At 49.2% G+C, this 23,695-nt stretch overlaps 1 protein-coding gene across 11 annotated transcripts in view; it reads left to right on the forward strand.

Moving 5' to 3' along the window:
* Nucleotides 1-23,695, forward strand: part of ATP2B2 (ATPase plasma membrane Ca2+ transporting 2) — a 371,101-nt gene that overhangs the window by 222,967 nt on the left and 124,439 nt on the right. For 2 of the 11 annotated variants that reach the window (XM_077857841.1, XM_077857842.1), the window contains one exon: nucleotides 13,659-13,774. The exons of the other annotated variants lie outside the window; for them this stretch is intronic. The gene's annotated coding sequence lies outside the window, so the exon portion shown is untranslated. The remainder of the gene's footprint in view (nucleotides 1-13,658; nucleotides 13,775-23,695) is intronic. 11 annotated transcript variants of the gene reach the window in all.

A 23,695-nucleotide genomic window follows, 5' to 3' on the forward strand; every position in this document is an offset into this window, starting at 1 on the left:
TGGGACCCTTGTAAGCTGTTGGTGGGAATATAAAATGGTGCGGCTGCTGTGGGAAATTGTGTCGTGGTTCCCCCCAAAAATTAAACGTAGAATTACCGTATGATCCAGCAATTCCACTTCTGGATATATAACTAAAAGAACTCAAAGCAGGGACTCAGATATTTGTATACCCATGTTCATAGCAGCATTATTCCCAATAGCCAAAAGGGGAAAGCAACTCTAGAACCTATCAATAGATTAATGAATAAACAGAATGTGGTCTATACATATAATAAAATATTATTTGGCTTTAAAAAGGAAGGAAATTCTGACACATGTTACAACATGGATGAACCTTGAAGACGTTGTGCTAAGGATGTAATAAGCCAGTCACCAAAAGACACATACCTATTATGGGATATTCCACCTACGTGAGGTCCCTAGAGCAGTCAAACTCACACAGACAGACAGTAGAATGGTGGCTGCCAGAAACTGGGGGGAGGGGGAGAGGAAGTTCTTGTTTAACGGGGACAGAGTTTCTGTTTGGGAAGATGGAAAAGTTCTGGAGATAGACGGTGGGGATGGTCACACAAGAGTGTGAATATGCTTCGTGCCACTGGATCATAGATTTAAAAATGGTTAAAATGGTAAGCTTTAGGGTCTATAGATTTAACCACAATAAAAAGAGAAGTAGATGAAAAAATTAAATTGAGACAGCTCACAGATCTGAATGTAAAAGTTACAACTCTAAAGTTTCTAGAAGAAAATAGAGAACATCTTCACCACCTAGAAGTAAGAAATGATTTTTTCAGAGAAAATGTAAAAGACACCTTTCATTTTAAAGAAGAACCTGATGAATTGAACTTGAGATCTATTAAGTATGAGGTGTGGGGACATCCAGGTAGAGAATCCAGGTAGGAAGCTGCTGTCTGTCACTCATGGTCAAGCCTGGGCTAGAGGAACCACGTGTGAGGCTCCCACAATCAGCTGATATGCCAACCACAATCTGTGCCTTTTGGGCTCACAATGGGGTCACCTGCCTTATGACCCACCAGACTAGACTAAGGGACTTTGGGCCCCTTCTGGAATGAGTCTAGTTGTGGATGTCAAAGCAGATAAGCCCTGAGCATTTTCCCAACATGCTTGCTCCAAGGAACATCTCACTGGGGTGTGACTTAGACCATCTGTCTACTTCTCTGGCCAAACTTGGGGTGCACGACAATAACAGCTCTCTGCCCAGCTCTGTCACCTTCACTCCTGTCCCCAGGACTAAAGGGGGAGTCAGATGAAATTTAATTTTCTCTCAACTGGAGGCTGATCAGTTACAGCTTTAGGAACTTGCCGTCTGGGAAAAAAAAATAGCTTTGCATTTTGCATGGGAGAGCATGGCACTCGAGTTCTTTCTTCTTAGCTGTGCTGTTGTGGAGGGGAATTGGTCACTGAGCCCCTGGACCATAGGAAAGCTGTGATGTGAGAGGCTCGAGTAGTCTTGCTTTACTGAGGGTTTCCAAGCAAGTGGTTCCAGGTTCGAACCTTGCTCTCTCTAAGTATCTCCAGACCTCTGCATGTCCTGGCTGCACCACCTTGGTGTTATTTCTAAGCAGCTTTCACCAGAAAGCAGGGAGCTGGCTTGGTCCTGCTAGACAGTGATGCTTAATCTTTGCAGAACGATGGCATCAGGGACTCCTTGGAGCAGCTGGTGAAAGTCACAGGCTTCCTTTGCAGAAAAATGTAAATCCACACAAACCTCTACAATAGGCTTTTACATGGGCCTCAGCTAAAGGCAGAGTGGTTGGAGCTCTCTGTAATAGCACTGAGGCCACCCAAAGTACTTTCCTGCTTTGCCCTCCTCCCCTGAATGAGATAGAATTGTGCCAGTTTTGCAGGTGGAAAAACTAAGGCTCAGCAGGGTAACCCAAGCTACCTGCCTTCTCCTGAAAGAAGTAACTAGGCCTGTGAGCTTGGAATTCCCAAACTCCCCTTCTTCTCCTGTATAGGAGTCTCCACCCTCAGTTTCTCTGAGTGGGAGAAGGGTTATGAAGCAGTCAGTGGTGGGAGGCCCTTTCCCTCAGAGGGCAGAGCTTTTGTCTGAATCATCTTTGAATACCCAGATACCAACCCAAAGCCCTAGAATCAACCATATGAATGACAAGTAAGAGTATATGCATGGGGCGGGGTGCCTGGGTGGCTCAATTGGTTAAGCATCCAACTCTTGATTTTGGTTCAGGTCATGATCTCAGGGTTGTGAGACTGAGTGCCACATCAGGTTCCATACTGGTCATGGAGCCTGCTTAAGATTATTTTTCTGCCTCTCACTCCCAACTTTCTAAAAAACAAAAGTGTATGCATGGGGCACTGCAGACTGGAGGGGCCTTTGGCATCAGCGGAAGAAAGGCTCTTAGACATTAGCTCTGTCCATCCTAGCACTGTGATCTGAGCCTCTTGGAGCCTCAGTTTCCCTGTCTGTAAAATGGCACCATGCTCAGTGTTTCAAAGGCATTGTCATATGTCACCTTTCCCAAAGCCTAGGAGTCATGGTAAATAGCCCCATCTCACAGATGAGGAAATTGAGCCCCAGAACAAGTCAGTGACCTACCCAAGGCCACGTGGCCACTAGCAGAGCTGGAATCAGAGTGCAGGTCTGCCTAACTTCAATCTGTGCCCTTGACCAAATGCAGAGTGTCCAACACCTAGTAGGTGCTTAATAGATGGGTAAGTTGTCCCTCCCTGGTCCCCCCAGCCAGAGGGGCTCTCTTCAGAAGCCTCCAGGTGGTGACATAAAGCATAAAGTAATTGAGGAGGATGCAGGAGCTTTGACATGACCCCTTCAGGCCTGGTCCCCGCTCCCCAGTGAGCCCTTTGATTTCCTACACAATGAAGTCTCTTGTCATGAGTGTGGAGCAGGAGTGAGCGTTTTCTCTGCTTTTGTCTTTCTACTTTTTTCTCCTCTTGCTGCAATGGCAGGTGGGAGGCCCAGTAAATGCCCATGTGCCTCCTCCCTCTGTTAACCTCCCTTTCTGAGTCTGTTCAGAGTGGCAGCCCAGACTCAAACTAGAAGTGGTTAAGTCTACATTCTCAGCCCACCCCAGATCTGATGATGCACTTCAGACTGGTGGGTGACATGAGGATAGTCGCTGAGTGCATGAGGTCTCATCATGATCCATGCTGGGCCCAGGACACACAGGTGGACCAGCTGCCTCCCCCAAGGAGCTCCCAGGAAGACAGTGACAGTGTGGTGCATCCAGAAGGCCATAGAACAGAGAGGGGTGCTGCAAATCTGCCCAGGAAGTTAGAGAAAGCTTCGGAAGAGCAAGAGTTGAAAGTAGCCTTTGCCTATAGGTGGGCACTTCGGGCAGGGACAGCTGTCTGGGCAAATGCCTGGAGGTATAGAACCTCACAAAGGTGTTATGATTTATTATGATTGGAAGGAAGGATACAAGAATGGGACCAGAGGATGAGAGAAGTAGGCAGGGCTTGTGTGCGAGGCTCTGGATTTTGAACCCTGCCCTGAGAAGAGCAGGAACCCACCTAATCAGGCCTGCCAGTGTGGCTGCATTCTCTCTCTCTACTTGACCTCTAAAATACTGGGGGCTCAACTCTGAGCCACTTCCCTTCCCTTACTTCTCTGTCTCTCTCTCTCTCTCTCTCTCTCTCTCTCCTCTCTCTCGATGATCTCACTCTATCCTATGGCTTTAAATACCATCCTTAAGCTGCTGATTCCCATATTTATATCTTTAGCCAGAGCTTCTCTTCTGCACCTCCAACTCGTCATCCAACTGGCCACTTGGCATCTCTACTTGGATTTCTCACAAGCATCTCAAAGTTAACAAGTCCAAAACAGGATTCTTGATCATGTCCACCCACCCCCAAAACCCGCTCCCTCCCCGACTTCCCATCCCAGGAAGTGGCACCACCATCATCCACCCTCCTGCTAAAGGCACAGCCTTAATCATCCATGCCTTCTTCCCCAACCTCGACCCCCAGCTCACCCTCTTGGTTCTACTTCCTAACTCCTACCCGCCCACACCTCCTCAACATGACTGTCACCCTGTCCCCATTCCCCTGGGTGACATAGTAGCTGCCTTTCTCGCACTCTCCCCCTAGCTCCCTGACAGTCCATTCTCCAGTGGGTGATGGATCTTTAAAGAAACAAACAAACAACTCTGTGCTAGTCTGCTCCCCAAAGTTCTTCAGAGATATACCTCTGCACCTGGAGTCAAATCCAAGTTCCTCCCTGTGGCTTTGGAGCCTTGCACAGTCTGGCCATTGCCTACCTCTGAGCTCACCTCTGCTCGCTGCCCCTCACTGCCCCGACTTACAAGCCTCAGCCATACTGGCCCTCTTTATATCATTAAAAGTGCACTCTCTGAGCCTTTGCCCATGCTGTTCCTTTTGCCTGACACACACTGGCCCCAGCCCTCTGCATATCCACCTGGCAAAACAGGTCCCCAGGCAGCTGGTCATAGTGCCTTATTCTCTTCCTAGCACTTTGCACAGTCCGTCTTTCCCAGCGAAGCAAACACAGTGGGGCCGGGCACACAGTAAGTTCTCGCTAAATAGCTGTGGAGCAAACAGCAAAAGGGGCCCTAGGAACAGGAAATGAGGGGAGGGAGAATGAGACCCGACAGGCCTACAGAAGGGCACAGAGAAGACGGGCACTAGCACCAGGCAGGATGTTTGGATTTCCTTTGAGAGGCATTGAGGAGCCACAGAGAGTTCTAAGAGTCAGAGAAGTAGAAGCCATCGTGAGAGCTGGGGAGGCCGTATGTCTGGTGGTTACCAGATTGGGTTCTGGAATCAGACTGCCTTAGGTCAGGTCTTGCTTCAATAGCTCCCCAGTGAGACCTTGGGCAAACCACTTAGCTTATCTGAGTCTTGGTGTCCTCCTTTGTAAAATAGGGCCAGCTAACAAAGCCCACACATAGGGGCACTGAGATGATAGAGGAGACAGTGCACGGAGAGTTCTCAGGACCTTGTATGTGCTCAATAAACATTGGCCGATACTGCTACTTCAGGGTTGCTGGTATTACTTATTCAGACCGTGAGTGGCAGACATGACATGTGGTGCCAGGAAAGCAGCCCTCCTGGTCCTGAAGCTCACAGTCTGATGGGGGAGGTGAGCACACAGCTCTGCCTGTGCTCCCTAGGACAAGTACTGAAACTGGAGGTCGAAGCCACGCCCTGTGCAAGCAGAGAATTAAATTTGGGAGAGTCAGGGAAGGCCTCTTAGAAGAAGTGACATTGGATTTGGGGGAGACAGTTTCCTTGAGAGAATATTTTGAGTCAGCAGCCACTGGCCCAGGAACAAGGGAGGAGGGAGGTATGCTGGTTGCTCAGCTCCCAAAATAACCCGGATCTGAGGGCGGACAGCCCAGCAAGCCCTAAGAGCCCCCACTGTGCCTTTCCTGGCCTGGTTCCTGTGACCTTGGAGCAGTCCTTGCCCTGCCCTGTGCCCCCAGGTGGCCAGACAGACTGAAGGTAGGATGCCCAGGCCAGAACTCCAGCTCTGGCCAAGGGGGCTGGGCAGCCAGCGCAGGCACCCGGCATAGCCCCTTCTCTCTTCCTTCTCACAGGCCACTGAGCTACACTGTGACCCAGTCAGGTTTGCATTTTGGCTTCTAGACCAGTGGCTTGACCTCCAGAGCCAAAGAGAACATGCTCCAGATCTCGGTCTCTCCCCCCTCTTCCTCTGCCTCTGTGTCTGGGCTCCTATTCTGCATGTTTCCTCCAGCTCCCCTGGCTCTTGTTCCTCTATGCCTCTCCTTCATTCCTTCTCTCTCCCTCTCTCCATACCTCTCTTCCCTCTTCTCTCTCTCCCTCCTCCACCTCCTTTCTTCCTCTTCTCCCTCCCACCCCTGGCTCTCAAGTTCCCTCTGTCTTACAGCTTCTCTTTCTCCCCCTTTCTTTTTCCCTCCCCTCCTCTCCCTCCAGTGGGAGGAACCCCAGAACAGCCTCTCTCCACCCCTGTAAGACCAGAGCCCAGGCTCTAGCACCACCACCACCACTACCACCACCACCCAACACATTTCTACTGGCCCAGCCTGGCCCAGAACACAGGGATGAGGGCAGGATTGGCCAGAGGGGTGGATGGATGATGAGAATCATGCAGATTGTGTGAGATAGAGGGAAAGGTCCTGTCCTTCTGCCTCTACCCCACTTCACCCCCACCTTCCCTCACCCCTGTGTCACAGCTGGGGGCCAGGAGGAAGTCCCTGAACATTTGCCTTCTCTCCCTGTGGCTGCTGGGCTTCCCAGGCGGTCAGACAGCAGGTCGGGTCATTGGGCCCATTCAGCAGAATTATAAATAGCAGCTTGTGCCCGGCCTGGCCCATAGAGCAATCACGGCCGCCGCAGGGCACCCCAGGCCCCCTGTCCTCCACTCCTCCAGCCATACCTCTGAGACAAGGCCTGCCCCTCCCCTGTGCTGCCATCGGGTCCCCAGGTCAGTATCTCATGTGCTGTCGCCATGGTAACCTGCATGTCCCCAGCAGGCTCAGGTTGCGGGAGGTGGAAGTGTGGACAACCGAGGAAGAGGTCCAGTGGCCTGGAATCAAAGGTCACTGCTCTATGCTGGGGCTTGCTAGTTCTCTTGGGGGCTGGGGAGTGGGTTCCTGTCCCCTAGAAATCTCACCCTATTGAGGGACATGGGGCAGAGATGTCTGCCCCTGGGAGGTCTGACAGAGGGGTACTGCCCCAGGCCTCTGCTAGTGAACTAGACAGAACGGGTCAGCCCAGGACTTAATGCCAGAGAGATGTGGGTTCGAATCCCACAACCCCACCTAACTGCTTAGGTCACCTAGGGACCACCACTTAACCCTCTGAGTTCAGCATCCTCTGGGTTGAGACAAGAAGAGTAATACTCCCGTTGCTGAAGAGATCAAAGACTACCGGCTCTAAGGCAGGTTTTGGTCCTCACCTTAGACCCTTTTGGTTCCTTGGGCCACTACAGGGCCAAGGTGGGTCTTATGGATTTCAGAGTCACACTGACCTGGGTTCCTCTCCAGCCTCTGCCATTCACCGTCAGAAGATCTGATGTAGGTTGCACAGTCTCCGTGAGCCTCAGTTTCCCCATCTATAAAATGGGTGTGAAGTCAGCATCTACAGCTCACTGTGTTGTTTTGAGGATGAGTTAGGCTTTGGTGGGAGGAGCCGTTGGCACAGTGCTAGGCACAAAGCCAATGCCCTGTATGTGACAGCTATACTTGCCATCATTTTCTGAACAGCTACTTCTATTCCAACCTTCCCAGCACAGATGCCTCTGCTCCTTCACTAATGCTGGTCATATCAGGCAACTCCCCTTCCCTCCCAGGTCCATCTGCCCATCTGCAAAATGACAGCAGGACCACTCAGGCCCTGCCCATGTTTGAAATGGGTGTATCTTGAGCAGCCCCACTGGGCTGGGCTGTATCTATTATTATTTACTGAAGCCCTCACCCGGGCCCTCAATGCCCGAAACTTGAGCCGCATAGTTGCCTGGCAACCAAGGTGCCAGCTCAGGAGGCTTGGGTGTCAGAGTGTCCAGCTGCAGCCCCCTCCCCGAAGGCTGGAGGCCCATCACTGGGCAGCCAGGGAGTGGGAGGGCTCTGGGCAGGGGCCCTGGCCTGGACCAGCCCAGAAAGGACTTTTCTTCCCCTCCTACCTGCCCAGATCTAGCCTGTCTCTGAGCCCACTCTCTCAGAGTAAAGGGGGCCATTGGCCTGGGATATTTTTATAGGTGGGGCACGTGGTCAGGCCCAGAGACAGAGAAATCGGAGCCTCCTCGCACTGTTAACTGATACGGCAGCTGTCACTGTCACCCACTTCCTGGAAGCCTACTGCCCAAGTTTGCCCAAAAGCATGGAGAATTCTCTGACCCTCTTCTAGCACTGTCTTTTTTTTCCTTTTTAAAGATTTTATTTATTTATTCATGAGCGACAGAGAGAGAGAGAGAGAGAGAGAGAGAGAGAGGCAGAGACACAGGCAGAGGGAGAAGCAGGCTCCCTGCAGGGAGCCCAACATGGGACTCGATCCCAGGTCTCCAGGATCACACCCTGGGCTGAAGGCAGGGGCTAAACCAATGAGCCACCCAGGGATCCCCCTTAGCACTGTCTTTAGGAAGCCTAATGCCACCTCCTAGAGCTCGTGTTTTCGTTTACTCACCCAGCAAGTATTTTACTGAGTATTTGTCCCAGCCCTACTGTGTCCTGTTTGAATGACCTCAGGCAACCTCACCTCTCTGCCTCAGTTTTCTTTTCTGCAAAATGGGGATAACAAGAATACCTGCCTCATAGAGTGGTGGTGTGGTTCCAGTGAGATGACATATACAAATGTGCCAATGCTTAGCACAGAGCTTGGCACATAGAAAATGCTCTGTAAATATTAGCTTATCTTGATTGCTTTTATTAAATCGTTATAAAGCATAGGCACTATACCACATAGGGAGGGAACGAGGCAAAGCTTTTTGAGAACAGGGCTGGGTCTGGTTCCCCTCCATCCACATTGTATCTCACAGGACCTGGCATGTAGCAGATCCTCAGCAAAAGTTTGCCAAATGAGGGGAGATGAGAAATGAACTCTTTCCCTTAGAATCCATTGCTGCTAGGGAAACTGAGAGCTGAGACATGGACTTTAAACATCTTTTACAATTCCAGGTATTTCTTAGGATCTATTGTGGCTGTTTCACCCACAAAGTTACCAAAATGAATTTGGAATCTTTATACCTGCCCCATGTTTGAGGTGGGGCTGGGGTAGGTCGGCATAGGGGGAATCGCAGTAGACTTAAATAGTGGGGCAGACAACTGGTGGTGGGGTGGGGATTCAGCATTTATAGGAACCTGAGAGTCAGCACCTCCTTGCATTGTGCACTGTAAGTGCCCCACCTGCCTCACCATAGCCTCAGTCTCCTTATCTTTAAAAAGGGCACCCTGGGGCACCTGGGTGGCTTAGTCAGTTAAGCATCTGACTCTTAATTTCAGCTCAGGTCATGATTTCAGCATTGTGAGATTGAGCCCAGCAGGGCTCTCTGCACTCAGCAGGGAGTCTAACCGAGATTCTCTCTCCCTCTGCCCCTCCCCCCATTCCCTCCCTAAAATAATAAATAAAATTAAATGGGCACCCTGTTCCCTCTGCCCCAGGGCCATAGGTGAGACAAAAAGGACCACACTATGAATAACACCTTCTAATAACAATCTTTAGTTACAACAGGATAGCCACCATACCCATAGGAAAGAGCTGTGCTGATGGCCCTGCCTCCATGAGCCTACCCCTCATCAGCAAAACTATGTTGGGTGGCCGCCAGCCTGCTGGCCTGGGGGCCATTTCTAGCAGCAGGTGATGTGGCCAGGCTTTTAGCTCCAGGATTTCACTCTTGACTTCTTCCAAACACAGGAAGGGGTTGCCATCTGCTTCCCACCCCTCATACCCAGCCTGCCAGGTCAGCTAAAGCCCCCGCCTCGCACCTGTCAGCAGTGTAGGGGAGAAGAATCCCACTGGGGATTTCCTTAGTGGATGCTAAAGATGGGAAAATCCTGGGAATCTCCTCCCAGCCCCCAGCCTGCTTCAAGCCTAGCACTATTCCTCCACCTTGGATAGGAGAACCCCAGTGGCTTTCTCGGTCCTCCAGAACACTATATTTCACTCCTCTGGTGCCCCAACCACAGGGCAGCTCTATATGCTGGTCTGGGTCTGGAAATCTGTTGAGTGCCAACATAAGAGCACAGCCTTGGGACTCTGACCTTGTTGTGACCTTGGCCAGTCACCCCACCTTGCAAAACTCAGTTTCCACATCTGTAAAATGAAGAAAATCAGAACATCTATCTCAGAGGCTATTAGGGGTATGAGCAAGATGATGGGTGGAAAATCTGAAGGTAAGGAGTGACACTTGGTAGTAATAAAATCTCTTGCTCTTTTTTTAAAAAATATTTTATTTATTTATTTGACAGAGAGAGAGAGAGCGCACAAGTAGGAGGAGCAGCAGAAGGAGCTGCAGAGGGGGAGAGAGAAGCAGGGAGTCCAAAGTGGGGCTGGAATCATGACCTGAGCCAAAGGCAGATGCTTAACCAACTAAGCCACCCAGGTGCTCCAAAACTTAGCTGCTCTTATGATTATTTTTATTACTGTTCCTGCTACTCACTTGCAGTTAGTGCTGTGGCCATATCCCTGCTGGAAATGTCATCTCTTTTCCTAGTTCAGTGACAGCTTCCATCCTCCCTGAAGGGCAGTGCTAAGTATGCAGTAGGTACTCAGTGCAAGCTCTCTGTCTTTATATTCAAACGCAAGCATCTGTTGAAGTAGATAAGTCCATGACTCATCCATGACTTATTCTCTCTCAGTTCCTGAGGTCAAGCTCTGGGTTCCTAGAACCATTCAACAAGCTTCTGTTGAGGCACCAACTGTATTTATCAGATACACTGAGGACTCCCCTGTCCTCTAGGCATGAAGAGTCAAGCCTCATGGAGGGATCAGTTGACTGTCTAGAGAGTGATGCCAGCATAGGATTCACTGAGAAGAAGGAACCCTCTGAGCTAGGCCCTGCAGGGTGAACAGGGGCCTACCAGGCAGAGAAGCAAGAAGGGAGGGGACAGCTCATGCTAAACCATTCTAAGAGTGGTCCACAAGGCAGCTCTGAGTTGCTTTTTTATTATTAAAACAAGAAATATCCCCCCCCCCATAGATGTCTCACTGCTCAGAAGGTGACTTGGGCTGATCCAAAGGCAAACCCATGCCCATCAGAGTTGGGGATATTAGGAGCCAGAGAGACCTTCTTCCCTGGGCCTGATCCAGTGTCCAAGACTTATCACATATCAGCATGTGAGGGTCCCTTAGAAGCCATCTAGTCTGACCTCCTTATTTTATAGATGGAGAAACCAAGACCCAAGGGAAGACTGTTGAGCAGAGGCAGCTAATGGCAGACCTCCTAGGCAGACTTACCCAAGATTTATCCACCTATAGCCACAGGTGATCAGCCCTGGAGTTACAGGTTCTTGCAGGATACTGAGCCCAGATTGCCTTCTGGAGATACCATTCTCTGTAGGATCCACCACAGGGTCTTTGAACCTTAGTTTCCTACTTGGGAAATGGAAATAATCACTGGGCTCTTTGTGAACCTCGAACTGCAAACCATTTTATGAATACTCTTATAAAATGCCATTTTATCATCACCATCATTTTGTTCAGGGTGAACCCTAATGGCAGAGCTCCCTAAGAGTTGTGTCATGGTTTGTGGGTTCAGAGTTTCAGAGCTACCCTATAGAGACCCCCAGAGACAGTGACAAGGAATTTGTTACAGGTTGGCTTTCTCTTCTGTTCTGGAGCCTCTTTGGGTACCCTCTCTAGCTACCCACCCACCTCCCAAACTGGACAACTAAAATATTCTCAAGAAAGTAATAAAACTCTTTTCCATGACCCATGGCTTCACCAAACCCCAATACACACACACACATGGTCTAGTCTTATTTCTGATACACACACACTTTTTGCACACCTCAACAAATCCCCTCCTGTGATAGGCTCAAGCAGGCTTACACACATTCCATATACAACCACACACATACTCCACCATGCTCAGACACATACAGACACACATCTGTACATGCATGCCTGATTACACAGCCATGCATACATACACACATACATCTATACACTCGTGATCATGAACTTCCAGTAAAGAAGAGGGACCAGGGTTATTCTACGTGAGTCAGAAAATATGTTTTAACTATAAACCTAAAAATAGTTGGCAAGAAGAAAATTTAACTATAAACCTAAAAATAGTTGGCAAGAAGAAAATTTCAGGTCAACCTAAAGAGCTCTATAACCACCAGCATTGGCACAGATTATCATGGAATGAGGGAGTGGGCTCCCTGTCAAGAGAGGCATGCAAGCATAGGCAGGACTTGACACAGGTATTATGAAGGGCCTTGGAATTTTGACCTCTGAATCCCTTCTGGTCTCTGGATTCAAGTAAGCTCTGGGAATGAGAGCCTTTCTTGTTTTTCTGTTAAGCTTTGCAAATAATGGTGTCTGTTTGGTGGTGTCTGCTCTGAGGATGATCTGCCTGGGGTGGTAGTACAAGGCATGGTGGTCAGAGACTAGCTCCCTGTATCCCTAATGTCATGGGGTACCAGCCACTAGAGATGTTCACACCAGAGCCCCCCAAACCTGGCACCCTTTCATGCCAGGTCTGACCCTAGAGAGAGAGAAGGGTGGTGGTTCTGGCCTTGTCAGTCACTTGTAACAAGGAGTCCAGGGTAGCAGAAGCCCTCATTTGGGCATTGCAATGCAGGGGTATCAGGGCCTGAAATATCTAAAGAGGTAGGGAGTGAGTAAGGTGGACTGGAGAAAAACCCCTTGACATGCAATTGTATAAGACTTGAACCTAGCTTCTGACTGCATCTGAAACCCAAACCCAACTCCCATGGATTACACCCCACACAGAGGCCTCAGAGACTATATGACATGAGGCCTAGAATCTACGCCTGGATCAAGTCCTCTGGGATCCCCCTCCTTTTTAGGAAGATCCCCAGAGCCATTGGGAACCCCAGGAGAGAAAGAAAAAGCAGAAGTGGCTGGAGAAGGACCTTTGGAAAGCAGAATAAGGTGATAAAAAGGCTGGGCCACCCTGGAGGAGAGGGAAACAGGCAGAACATGGCCCCCAGCCCCTGTAAGTCACCCCATCACCAGACCTGGAAAGAGGAGAGCAGATGACAAGCCCAGTAAAGCAGAGGGAGCAGAGGCTTTGCAGGCCATTGTGGAGGCCTGTTGGATGTGGATACCTTCAGGGTCCAAGATTGGGGTCTCCTGGGGCCTCTTGGGGCCTTGGAAGCACTTTGGCTTTTGAGCTCTTTAACTTTCTGATAGGACATCAACCTTCTTAAGAAGCTAGAAGGGATGAGCTTTCTCTTACTCAGGCAAGAGAAGGCTCAGGGCAAAAAAATGGGGAGGCTTCAGAGTGTCTTTTAGGCCTCCCAGGCCAGGTCTCAGGATTGGAGAAGTGACTGGCACTCAGGGAAAATCCTGCCCAAGGATGAAAGTGAAACTTATCCCTGGAGGATCCTCTAAATCAGAGGGATGGTTCAGTAGGGTGAGGCCATAGACCTGAGCCCAAATCTGCCAGCACCTGTTCTGTGGCCTTGGGCATTACCTTTCACCGTAGCACCTTGGTTTCCCCATGTGGAAATCATTCTCACTCTAGTTGATTGTGTGTCTCCCCCTGGCCAGGCTCTGGGCTGAGCCCTGTGCCCTGCCTGAACTCACATTATCTTCCCAACAACCCTGTAAGTGAGGCTGATTATCATTTCCATTTTAGAGATGCAGCAACTGAGGCCAGAGAGCTGCCTTGGTTTACCCAGTCATTCCATGATGGCAGAGTGAGGGTTCTAACACAGATGTCTCTGACTCTAAGCTCCAGAGGGATTCTGACCCTACTAAGTAGGAGTCAAATGAAAAGTGGCTTAAGAATCCATAGAAGGAAGGAGATTTGGGGGACAGGAGGAAATTCACAAGAGGAGATGACTCTAGGGTTTGTGGATCTAGGGACCCAAACATGAGGTAGAATGCAACAGGCAAGGAAGAGAGGACATTCCAGGTAGGGATCCCAGCCATGCAACATGTGCAGGTAGGGCTGCTGCAGAAGCTGCGATAACGGGGATAAAGGGAAGCCAAGCTATACACACCTGCCATGGCTTTTCTTACTTTCATTTCAGGGCTCGGAGCATCAGCAGTAGGCCTGTGGCTCTGCGCAGCTTCAGTGAGGCTGGGGTCCCCTGGGCCTGTGTCCCCTGGGAGGCTGCATTTGCATCTGTCCCCGTGCAGATGGTTGGTGAGTGCAGCTAGCAGCCCCCACCCCCACCCGCACCCCCTTCTGTCACTGGGACTAGGCTGCTCGGGGAGCGTGGTGCAGCATTATTTTTAGAAGTGGCACCATCTGTTCAAGGTGCCGGGCGGATTCTGTTCATCTCTGCAGTGGCCAGGACAGCCATGCCAAGTCAGGGGAAGAGCTGCAGAGCTGGCTGGCTGGGATGGTCACTAATCCGTATGCTAGCCTAAGAGATTCTTCAGGCCCTTGGAATGTAGGATTCTGGGAGCTGTGGTCTGGGGCTGCCAGTGGGGTGACTCTGGAGCCAGAGCAGCCAACACAAAGGACAAGTTCAGCATAGAGGGGTGTCTAATGCCCCCATGCACCCCACATGGTCCCCAGGCCTACCTCCTGGAAGATTCTGAATGCCCTACCCTTGACCTTCTCCCTGGCCTCTAGCTCTGTGTGGAGAATGGCCAGACTGTAAGGATCCTCTGTGTAGCACTGGTGTGTCAGAGAACACAGCCTTGACCAATGTAATCCAGAAGCACTGGGACTTCTCCTCACTGGAACTCAAACACTTCAGTGTGTCCCACTGCCTGAGATAATCCCCTACCCAGAGCTTCTGAGTCATTGCAGGAAGGAGTTAGGCTATTGATTGTGAACAGGGATTCTGACAGCAGACTGCCTGAGTTTAGATCAACAGTTATGACCCTGGGCAACCTCCTTAACTTGGCATAGCCTTTGTTTGCTCATCTGTAAAATGGGATGCTAGCAGCAGCTACTTCATAGGATTTAGCTGCAAATATACCAATATGATGCCTGTAAGGCTGTGGCATACTGTGGAGATGCATTCAGCACCAGCTCTCACTACCATCTGGCTGACCAGTTTCCACTTTTCAAATGCAGCCTACACTCTAAGATTCATTGTCCCCAGTGTCTTTCCATAGTCAGATTGATTTCTCAGTAATAGAGCCAGCCTTGGTGGAGGTTGGTCCTGTGCTGGAGGCTGGGGAGGCCCTGTTCTCAGAGAGTCATGGTCTAGCAAGGGAGGCAAGCTGGCAAAACACACCCCAAGACTGAGGATAGAGAATACAAAGTCAAGGAATGAATTGCTCGTGATGGGCAGGCTTTGGGAAAGGGTCTGAAATTTGAAGCAGAAGATTAATAGAGAACTTCACAAAGAAATTGGTATATGGGGCTGCGCCCTGAAGAGGAAAGTTTGGATTAATGGAAAGGCAGGTGCAGACAATCCAGGGTAGAGAGAACAGTGAATGCAAAGGGTGGGAGGCAGGAACATGCATTAGTTGTTCAGGAAATGCAAAGAGTCGCCTTAGACCAGAGGCCAGGCTGGCTCCAAGCCAATCAGGCAGGATCCCGGATGCCATGGTCATGAATATGTTTTTTTAAATAGGTACCAGGAGGGGTGCCTGGGTGGCTCAGTCATTTGAGCATCTGACTCTTGATTTTGGCTCGGGTCACAATCTTAGGGTTGTGAAATCAAGCCCTGTATAGGGCTCCACACTCAGCAAGGAGTCTGCTTCTCAATCTTCTCTCCTTCCCTCTGCTGTTCATTCTCTCTCTCTCTCTCTCTCTCTCTCTCTCTTTCTCAAACAAATAAATCTTTTTTAAAAAATAGGTATCAGGACCCAGCAATGGTTTTTAATCCAGAGAGTGGTGTGCTCAAATCCAAGAGGCAACATCTCATGGTAGTTTTAGAGACAGGCAAGTCCTAAAGTATGCCTAGTTCTGCCAATCCTTAGCTATGTGACCTTGGGAATGATGTTATTTCAACTCTCAAGCTTTGGTTTCCCATATGTAAAATAGGCATAATAATGCTACTTCTGGGGTTACTGTGGGATATATACATTAAGAGCCAGTTCAGCTCCTGACATTTGGAAACCACTCAGTAAATAAGAGTCACCACCAGCATCATTTGGGGGAGAGTAAAGTGCAGTTGGGAGGCTGCGGATGAGGACCTTGAACTAGTGTCAGGAACTGTGGTGGCAAGGAAGAGAACGGAGCCCAAGCCCTTACCCCACTGCTCCCTAGGTCTGGGCACCTGATTGGTCAAGAGTCAAGGGTGACTCTGATAGTCAACTCTGGGACCCAAGAGGGTGCTTTAGATGTCGTAAGTGGCTCAGGGGTCACATAAGGAAGAGAACATTAGGAGAATCTGAATACCTGAAGGACCTTCAGAAGAGCCATTTGGCAGTCAAAGAAGATTAGTGCTAGAGCTTGGGAGAAAGGGCAAGGTAGAAATGTAGGTTTGGGAACCACTTATGTTAGGATGAAAGTTGATACCAGGTGGATAGCATTGCCCAGGGAGAGTGGATCATTAAGAGCATCAAGAGCAGGACCACAAGAAAAGGCTCCAGTCCAAAGTTGGCCCAAAACAGAAGTCATGCAGACCCCCTGGACAGAATTGGTTGCAGAAACCATAGGAGAATGGGAAGAAAGGGTGAGGGCCATGAACAAGGCAAAGTTTGAAGACTAAAGGGGGCACTGGAGTTGACTAGTAGGAGTTGTCTCCAGAAGCCACCTAGCTGGAAGTGGCATTTGGAAAGGCAGAGAGAGACAAGAGGTGATTTTGAGGCAGGAGCTGGGCCACAAGAACAGGGCAGCATTCTAGAACCCAGAACTGGGAGAGGGTTGGCTATAGGAGCAAGAGAGCTAAAAAAAATGGGCTGGAATGAGAACCCCAAAATGCTAGGGCAGTGTGACTCCACCACCAGCCTGATTCATCTTTGCAGGCTTAGGGCTATGAATCTGTGCTTCAAGTAGCTCTCAAGTGATGCCAACACAGGTGGCCCTAAGGGAATCACACTTGGAGCCGCCCTGTTCTGGGGTCCCCAAGCTCCACCCAGAGAAAGTTTTATCAGAAAAGAGAGAAGACCTTGGCCACAGGGGAGGCAGCTCCTTCTCTCAACTACTCCTCTAGCTTCCTGGCCTTTTGATTCACCTCCTTCAGTTTTGAGGCAAAGTCAGTGGCCTGAGATCTCTAGCTTTTCACCAAGAAGACTCCAAGGGAGATAACCTGGGCTGAGGCAAGGAAGGCAGTGAGTGCACAGTCACCAAACTGGAGCAGCTCTGCTGCAGCCTATAAGACTGGCCACAGTAGTGAGACATAGAATCTAAAAAATACCCCCACACATACACCCACACATACACCAGTCCCTGCCAGTGCCTGCATCATTCTGACTCCCCTCATCCTTTGAATCCAGGAGCCCTTCTTTCTGCTTTTTTCACCCCTCTCCATTAGTTCTGTTTCCTGGCCTCTGCATTCTCAGTCCACATAGAATGACTTTCCTAGCTTTAGCTTCCTTATTCTCTGATCTGGACCCCAAAGGACTCACACAACTATTCAGAAGTAATCTCCCAACTTAAGCTCATCCCCTGGCAGGTCTGTGGGTGAATACCACACCCTGCAGAAGAAAAAATTTAACAAAGTCAGATAGAGATGCCACCACTTAAATATGGTCCCAGCAGGAACCAGAGGCAGAAGACCAGGTGTAATGCAAAAGAATGGATCACTAATGATGAGATTTCTGGCATCAGTGACAGATGGCACTGATAAGCCAAGGTGGGTCTTCTGCATATGCACATAAATGGCCCCTGAGTGGCCCTTTGCACAGGATCATTTTCTTGGCTCAGGCCTGCTCACTGGGACACCTCATTGCCTGACAACCTGGCTTTACACATCAGCACCAAACCACTGGGGTCACCTCCCCATGCCTGCTCATAGAACTCATGGAAAAAACCCTGTTCTCTCCCCATGCACCCACACCCAGAACCTCAGGCTTTCCAATCCCACTCTCCATTGGTCAGCACTACAGTCTTGGATAGCTCCCGGGGGCACGTATAACCTTTGCTCTGCGTCAGCAGCATAGCACATGGACAGCTCCTTGGCACGTGGTCCTTAAAGCCCACCCCAAATCCCCAGTCAGCACCATTGCCTCTGGAACAGCTCCCAGTGGAAACCGTTCATCAGCGCCTGTTCTTGTCCTCCCCCTGGGGTGGCGGGGGCTGTCAGTCAGCACCCTGGCCACAGGGAGAACACTCACTCCCAGCCTCTGCTGGTGGGTCAGCCTGCTGGAGAGAGGAGGCCTGTGATTATCAGGTTTCCTGACCTCAGCCACCCAAACCCTCCCCACCTCCATCTGTCTGTCAGCACTGCATCACCAGACACAAGCCTGAAGAATCACCAAGCAGCTGGTGATCTGTTGTGTGTGGCCAGAGCACTGAACAAGCCAAACTCTGCACTTCCCTATAGGAGGCCAGAGAAAAGGGCAGGAGCCTGGTCTGGTGAAGGATGTTAGTGAGGGGGGCAGGCTTAAGAGCATATGTATTTCTGAGACCTGGCGCTGCCACTCCCTAACCAAGGACCTTACACCAATAAGTGCAACAGTCTCTTTTTCTGTTTTCTCCTTTGTAAGTGGGAGTGCCACCAGCCCTTGCGTCATATGGTTGTTGTGAAAGACTAAATGAGATAACAAACATAAAGTGCACAGAACAGTGCTTGGCATGTAGTAGGTATGATCTAAGTGTTGCTGTTATCATGATTTTTTGTCCTTCTTTCAGGCCTCTGCTTGTAATGCATAGGAACAGAACAGAGAGAAGGAGGCAGGTGAAAACAGGAGAGGACAAAAGAAACTACAGCCAGTTAGGATCTGGATGCTGGGGCAGTTAGGGCTGCAAAAAGGGCCTTAAGGAGTTCAATATATCTGTAGGAAGAGTTGCACAGGGTGAATGATGAGTCTGGGGAGGTGGCCAAAGCATTTGGCTGAAACCAGAGAACACTGTCCAAAGCAGTTGGTCTATCCCAGGTAGAGCCACCATCCCCAACCTTCTCACTGCATGTCCCATCTTGCAGCCCAAAGTAAAGTCTCACCCAACACTTTTCTACCTCAGCTAGGTTTTCTGCCTCCATCTGCTAGTGACTTTGCTGTTTTAGCTTTATCAGAAAACTCTCAAAGATTTTTTTTAAGGGAAGACTTCTAAACAAGGAGCACAAAAAGAATACAAATCTTGAAAGGCAAACACTGCTCTGCAGAGACCCAAGATCCGGCAGGAGATGTCAGTGGTAGCAAATGAATTCTGATCAGCTTGTGACTCCCAGGTTCTATGGCATTTCTCTTTTCTTTGGCCTACAACTGGGTGGCCACTTCTGCTGGGGATGACAGTGGGATGGTAGAGAGGCCCACATCCGTGTGTATACCCTTTGAAGCAAGTATCACGTGAAAGGAGCATCTCAAAGGATGGCACTAAGTAAGATGTCCCTTTGAAACTGAGCATCTGTCCAACCTCCCCACTTACTTATAGAAAAGGAAACTGAGGCACATGGGAGAAAGCACTGGTCCAAGGCCATACTGTGAATTGGTGAAAGGTAATGGGACACAGAGAAAAAAAAACAGAGACTTTGAACTTGAACAACCAAACTTAAACTATGCCAGATCCTACCCATGTAGCCTTGGCCATCTGTAACATCTCTGAGCCCCAGCTTTCTCACCTGTAAGGAAGGGACAGTAACACTATGCAGCCCGTGGAAGCATTTGCTAGCAATCACTGTTAATAGTAATGGTCAAGCCAAGATCGGGACCCAGAAGATCTGATTCCCAGGCAAGTGCCATTTGGGTTGCATCATCCCAAAATCTGAAGCAAAAGTTGTAAGGAATTGTTTGACTCAGCCTGCAGATTCTGATCATGGGGTTACTGGGGCCCTTTGTGGCAGAGTGAGCAGACTGAAAACAGCAAGAAGGAGGGTCTGAGCATCTCTCTTGCCCTCCTCAGAATCCCAGTGCCCAGGACAGGTGCACCTCCTCAGAGTTATTGGGTGGGTAGATGGATAAACAGATGGAAGGTTGGAGAGGTATACAGACAGATGGATGGACAGCTGAAGAATGAATGGATGGATGGAAAAGGTGGATGGAATGCAGGGTGGATGAGTGAGTACATGAGGAGCCTATAGGACCAGAAACTGGGTTTTTCCTACCATCTACCATTGACAGTTCCTCTGGACAACAGGGGATAGTGCAGGGAGTTAACCCTAGTGGGCAGCTAAGAGCTGAACTGACCCTCCCTCAGGCCAGATAACAGGAGGATGAGAAGCTATGCAAGAAACCATAGGTCCCTAACAGCCCACCCCCTGGCCCTGATTCTGCCATCTGTGCCTTCAAGGCTGATGCGTGGCTGTTTCTGTGGGATTTTTTTTTTTTTTTTAGATTTTCCTTTTCTGGTTAACAGGATAGGAGTTTTCTAAAAATAGCACTAAATTCACTTCTGAGGTATTCATTTTCAATTCCCTTCCTCTTTCTTCATTCTCTCTCCCCAACTGTGAGAATTCCAAGCTGAATTTATCATTGTCAAATTTGATGCACACTCGTGCATGCATGCATACACAGACACATATACCGTGGGGTTTGCACACTAACAGACAGACATGGATACAGACATCTCTGCCTCAATCACACTCACAGACACACACTCATGCTGACATACTCCAGGAAACTGCACAGCAAGCTATGTCCATCAGGGTCACTTACTCTAAGTATACATCTGCTGACACACCACAGGGACCCTCTAACACACACACATACATGAAGTCACTTCCAGGCCCACCTCCAACACCGACATTCTCACATTCCTTCTGACTCAGGTGTGCCCCCAGACTGTGTACTGGCTGTGCTGAATGTCCACCATAACACACTCACACTGACCCTGACTCACATTGACATACACACTCACACTCACATAGTCACTCCAGGTCCATCAGGCTCTCTCCTTCTCATATACATGCACACACATAAAGGACATTCTGTCTCCCAGAGGGACTATGACTTTCCAGATGAGGCTGAAGGAGAAGCAGTTGTCCCTCTGCCCCCAGCTGCCTGGCTGAGTTCTCCCGTTTCCCTGGGACAGCAGCAAGGAGGAAGGTTCCCATCAGCAGGGCAGGGAGGCCCTACACTGAAAGGTCATAATTTCTATCTAGGAAAGGAAAGAAAAGGTCCTGGCCCAAGGGAACTAGTTAGTTGGGCCCAGAGCAGAGGGAGACTAACCATACAAGCTAGGACCCTCCCCAGCCTCCAGAGCAGTGCTAGTGGCATTGTGGCTAATGTACAGTTGGTCTGAGTTCTGAGCTAAGGGACACAGTGTGAGGGACAACATGGGTGAGCAGAGGACAGAGGCAGGGAGTAAGTTAAGTTAGCATTGTAAGAACAGTCACCATTTACCACGGTCTTCCTCTGTGCCAGGAATTGGGCTAAGACCTATCTTGATTAGTCCTCACAAAACCCTATGAAGTAGGCTGTCTAGTTGGCTCTTTTCAGGGAGGAGGAAAATGAGACCCAAGGAGGAGTTCAGAGCCTTGTCCAAGCCACAAAACTATCAAATGGCAGCACTAGGCATCACCCAAGATCTCCAAATGGGACCTAGGTCCCTCACATCTGTCATTGGTACTACTGACAATTCAGAGGAAAGGGGAACTTTAAAAATACGTATTAAGGTGGCATTTAAATTCAGCATATCTTAAAACAGAAGGGTTTTGCATCCGAAAGCTATTTTTAGCAGATATTTAATTTGTAATTGTCCCAGCTCCCATCCTTCAGTTAGGATTGAAAAAGCTGTTGGTTTGGGGTTTTGGTGGTTTGTTTTTTTTTTTTTTTTAATCCTTCCTTCAAAAGATAGATTCCTTCTTTGTTAAATTAACTCAAAAAAAAAAAAAAAAAAAAAAACATTGCTCCTTCCTCTGCCAGCATCCCTTCTGGCAAAGACTTTTTATTAAGGCGCCACTAACCTATTCTTGAGTCATTGAAATGTAACAATACAGTCATTTAAATGCTAATAAGATGAAACCAAAATGCATAAATCTAATATTATCAGAACATTCTCCTGGATTCTGAAGGGCCTGCTGCATCACAGCCTGAAGGGACCCCAGAGCACTCGTCCAATTCCTTCACTTTCCACATGGGGAAACTGAGTCCCAGGAAGAAAAAGGGTATGGCCAAGGTCATGCAGCTAGAGCTTAGAAAACAGAGAAGGGCTTTTCAGTGGCTTTGACCCCAATTGACTGTGTGACCCCTGATATGTTGCTTAACCTCTCTGGACCCTGGCTATCTGCCCTACCCAGGCAGATGTCTCAGTTAGCTCAGGCTGCTATAACAGAATACCATAGACTGAGTGGCTTAAACAACAGAAATTTGTTTCTCATATGTCTAGAGGCCAAGAAATCCAAGATTGAGGTACTGGCAGATTCAGTTCCTAATGAGAGCCCTCTTCCTGGCTTACAGATGGCTGTCTTCTCACTGTGTTTTCCCATGGCTGAGAAAGATGATTTCTCTCATGTCTCCTCAGAAGAACATGAATCCCATTCAGGAAAGCTCCACCCTCATGGCCTAAGCACCTCCCAAAGGCTCCGCCTCCTAATAGGGGTGCACGGAGAATAGGGCTTCCACATACGAATTTCATGGGACACATTCAGTCCATACCAGCCTGTGTGCCCATTGTTTTGGTCAGAGGTGACTGCCATGTTGAGTGCTGGCTGCAAATGAATCTCATCACAACCATGAGAGAGGTGCACTTGCTAATAACAGGGTGGGAGGGGGTCAGGAAGAGGTACGGAAACCAGGGTTGTAGAGTGTCTGTTCCGGGCCAGGAGCCACACTGAAAGCCCAAGATCTCCAAATGGGACCTAGGTCCCTCACATCTGTCATCGGTACTACTGACAATTCAGAGGAAAGGGGAACTTTAAAAATATGTATTAAGGTGGCATTTAAATTCAGCATATCTTAAAACAGAAGGGTTTTGCATCCGAAAGCAGCTCCCATCCTTCAGTTAGGATTGAAAAAGCTGTTGGTTCAGCTTTTTCAAAGGTATCAGTGAGTCCTCACAATAACCTGTAAGACAGGTAGGTCGACTCCACTTTGCAGATGAGGCCCAGTGAGGCTAAGTGACTTCTCCAAGGTCACACAGCTCATTCAATCCCTCAGCCTTAGACCACTGAGTCATGTGGCTTTCGCAGGAGGCAGCGAGAGGATCAGAGTCTGGTGGGCTTCGGCTAAGAAGATAGCTGCCTGCCACAACATTAGCCTCCCGCCCGTGTGTCATTACAACAAAGAGAAACTGGGAAGTGGAGGGCGGGGGATGTATCTCAAACTGATTCTAATATCTTTTCAGACCCCAGCAAACCTGTAACATAGATGGAATAGGAACCACTACTCCATTTTTTCGATGGGGAAATAAGGTTTCAGGACCTGTCTAAAGTCATGCCTCCAGGGACAGATGACCCAAAGACTGATCCATTCATTCACCAAGCACTTAGTGAGTGCTCTCTGAATGCCAGGCACCATACTAGATACAAAACAGAACATGGCTACCACCCACACAGAGCTCTTAGGCTCCAGAGGAAGGGAGACCACTAAGTGGGTCCAATCAATAAAGTGTGATGTGCAGTATGATACCAAAGACATCTGGAGTTGGGAGCATTTACACAGTCTTGGTTGGTCAGGGAAGGCCCCCCAAGAAAAGCACACCGTGCTGAATAGGACAGGCCATTGTCAAGGCGGGGAAGGCCCAGATAGTGGAGAGTGCCCTATGACAGATACGATTCTACACAAGCTAGCAGGGCTTCAGTTCTGTCTGCCAGAAAATCATTTGTGTGGTATCATACAGGTGCTTCTGTGCCAGTGGATTCACACTCTTGGATCAAGCAAATCCCACAGTCAGTTCAAGTACCAAAGTGAGCCCTGCAAGTTAGGACAAACCAAGGTGCCCAGAACACGGGTGGTCTCATGCATGCACCCATGAGACGCAGGAGCAGGGGACGAGGGGGTGGGGGGAAGAGCTGCATCACAAGAGGTAGCCGTGATGAGAAATCCCAAAGAAGAGCGTTTTGTTTTGTTTTGTTTTCAAAGAAGGGAGTTAAAGATCAATCACCTACAGAAGCAGACT

Source organism: Canis aureus, chromosome 19 (genome assembly GCF_053574225.1).
Source record: "Canis aureus isolate CA01 chromosome 19, VMU_Caureus_v.1.0, whole genome shotgun sequence".
NCBI lineage: Eukaryota > Metazoa > Chordata > Mammalia > Carnivora > Canidae > Canis > Canis aureus.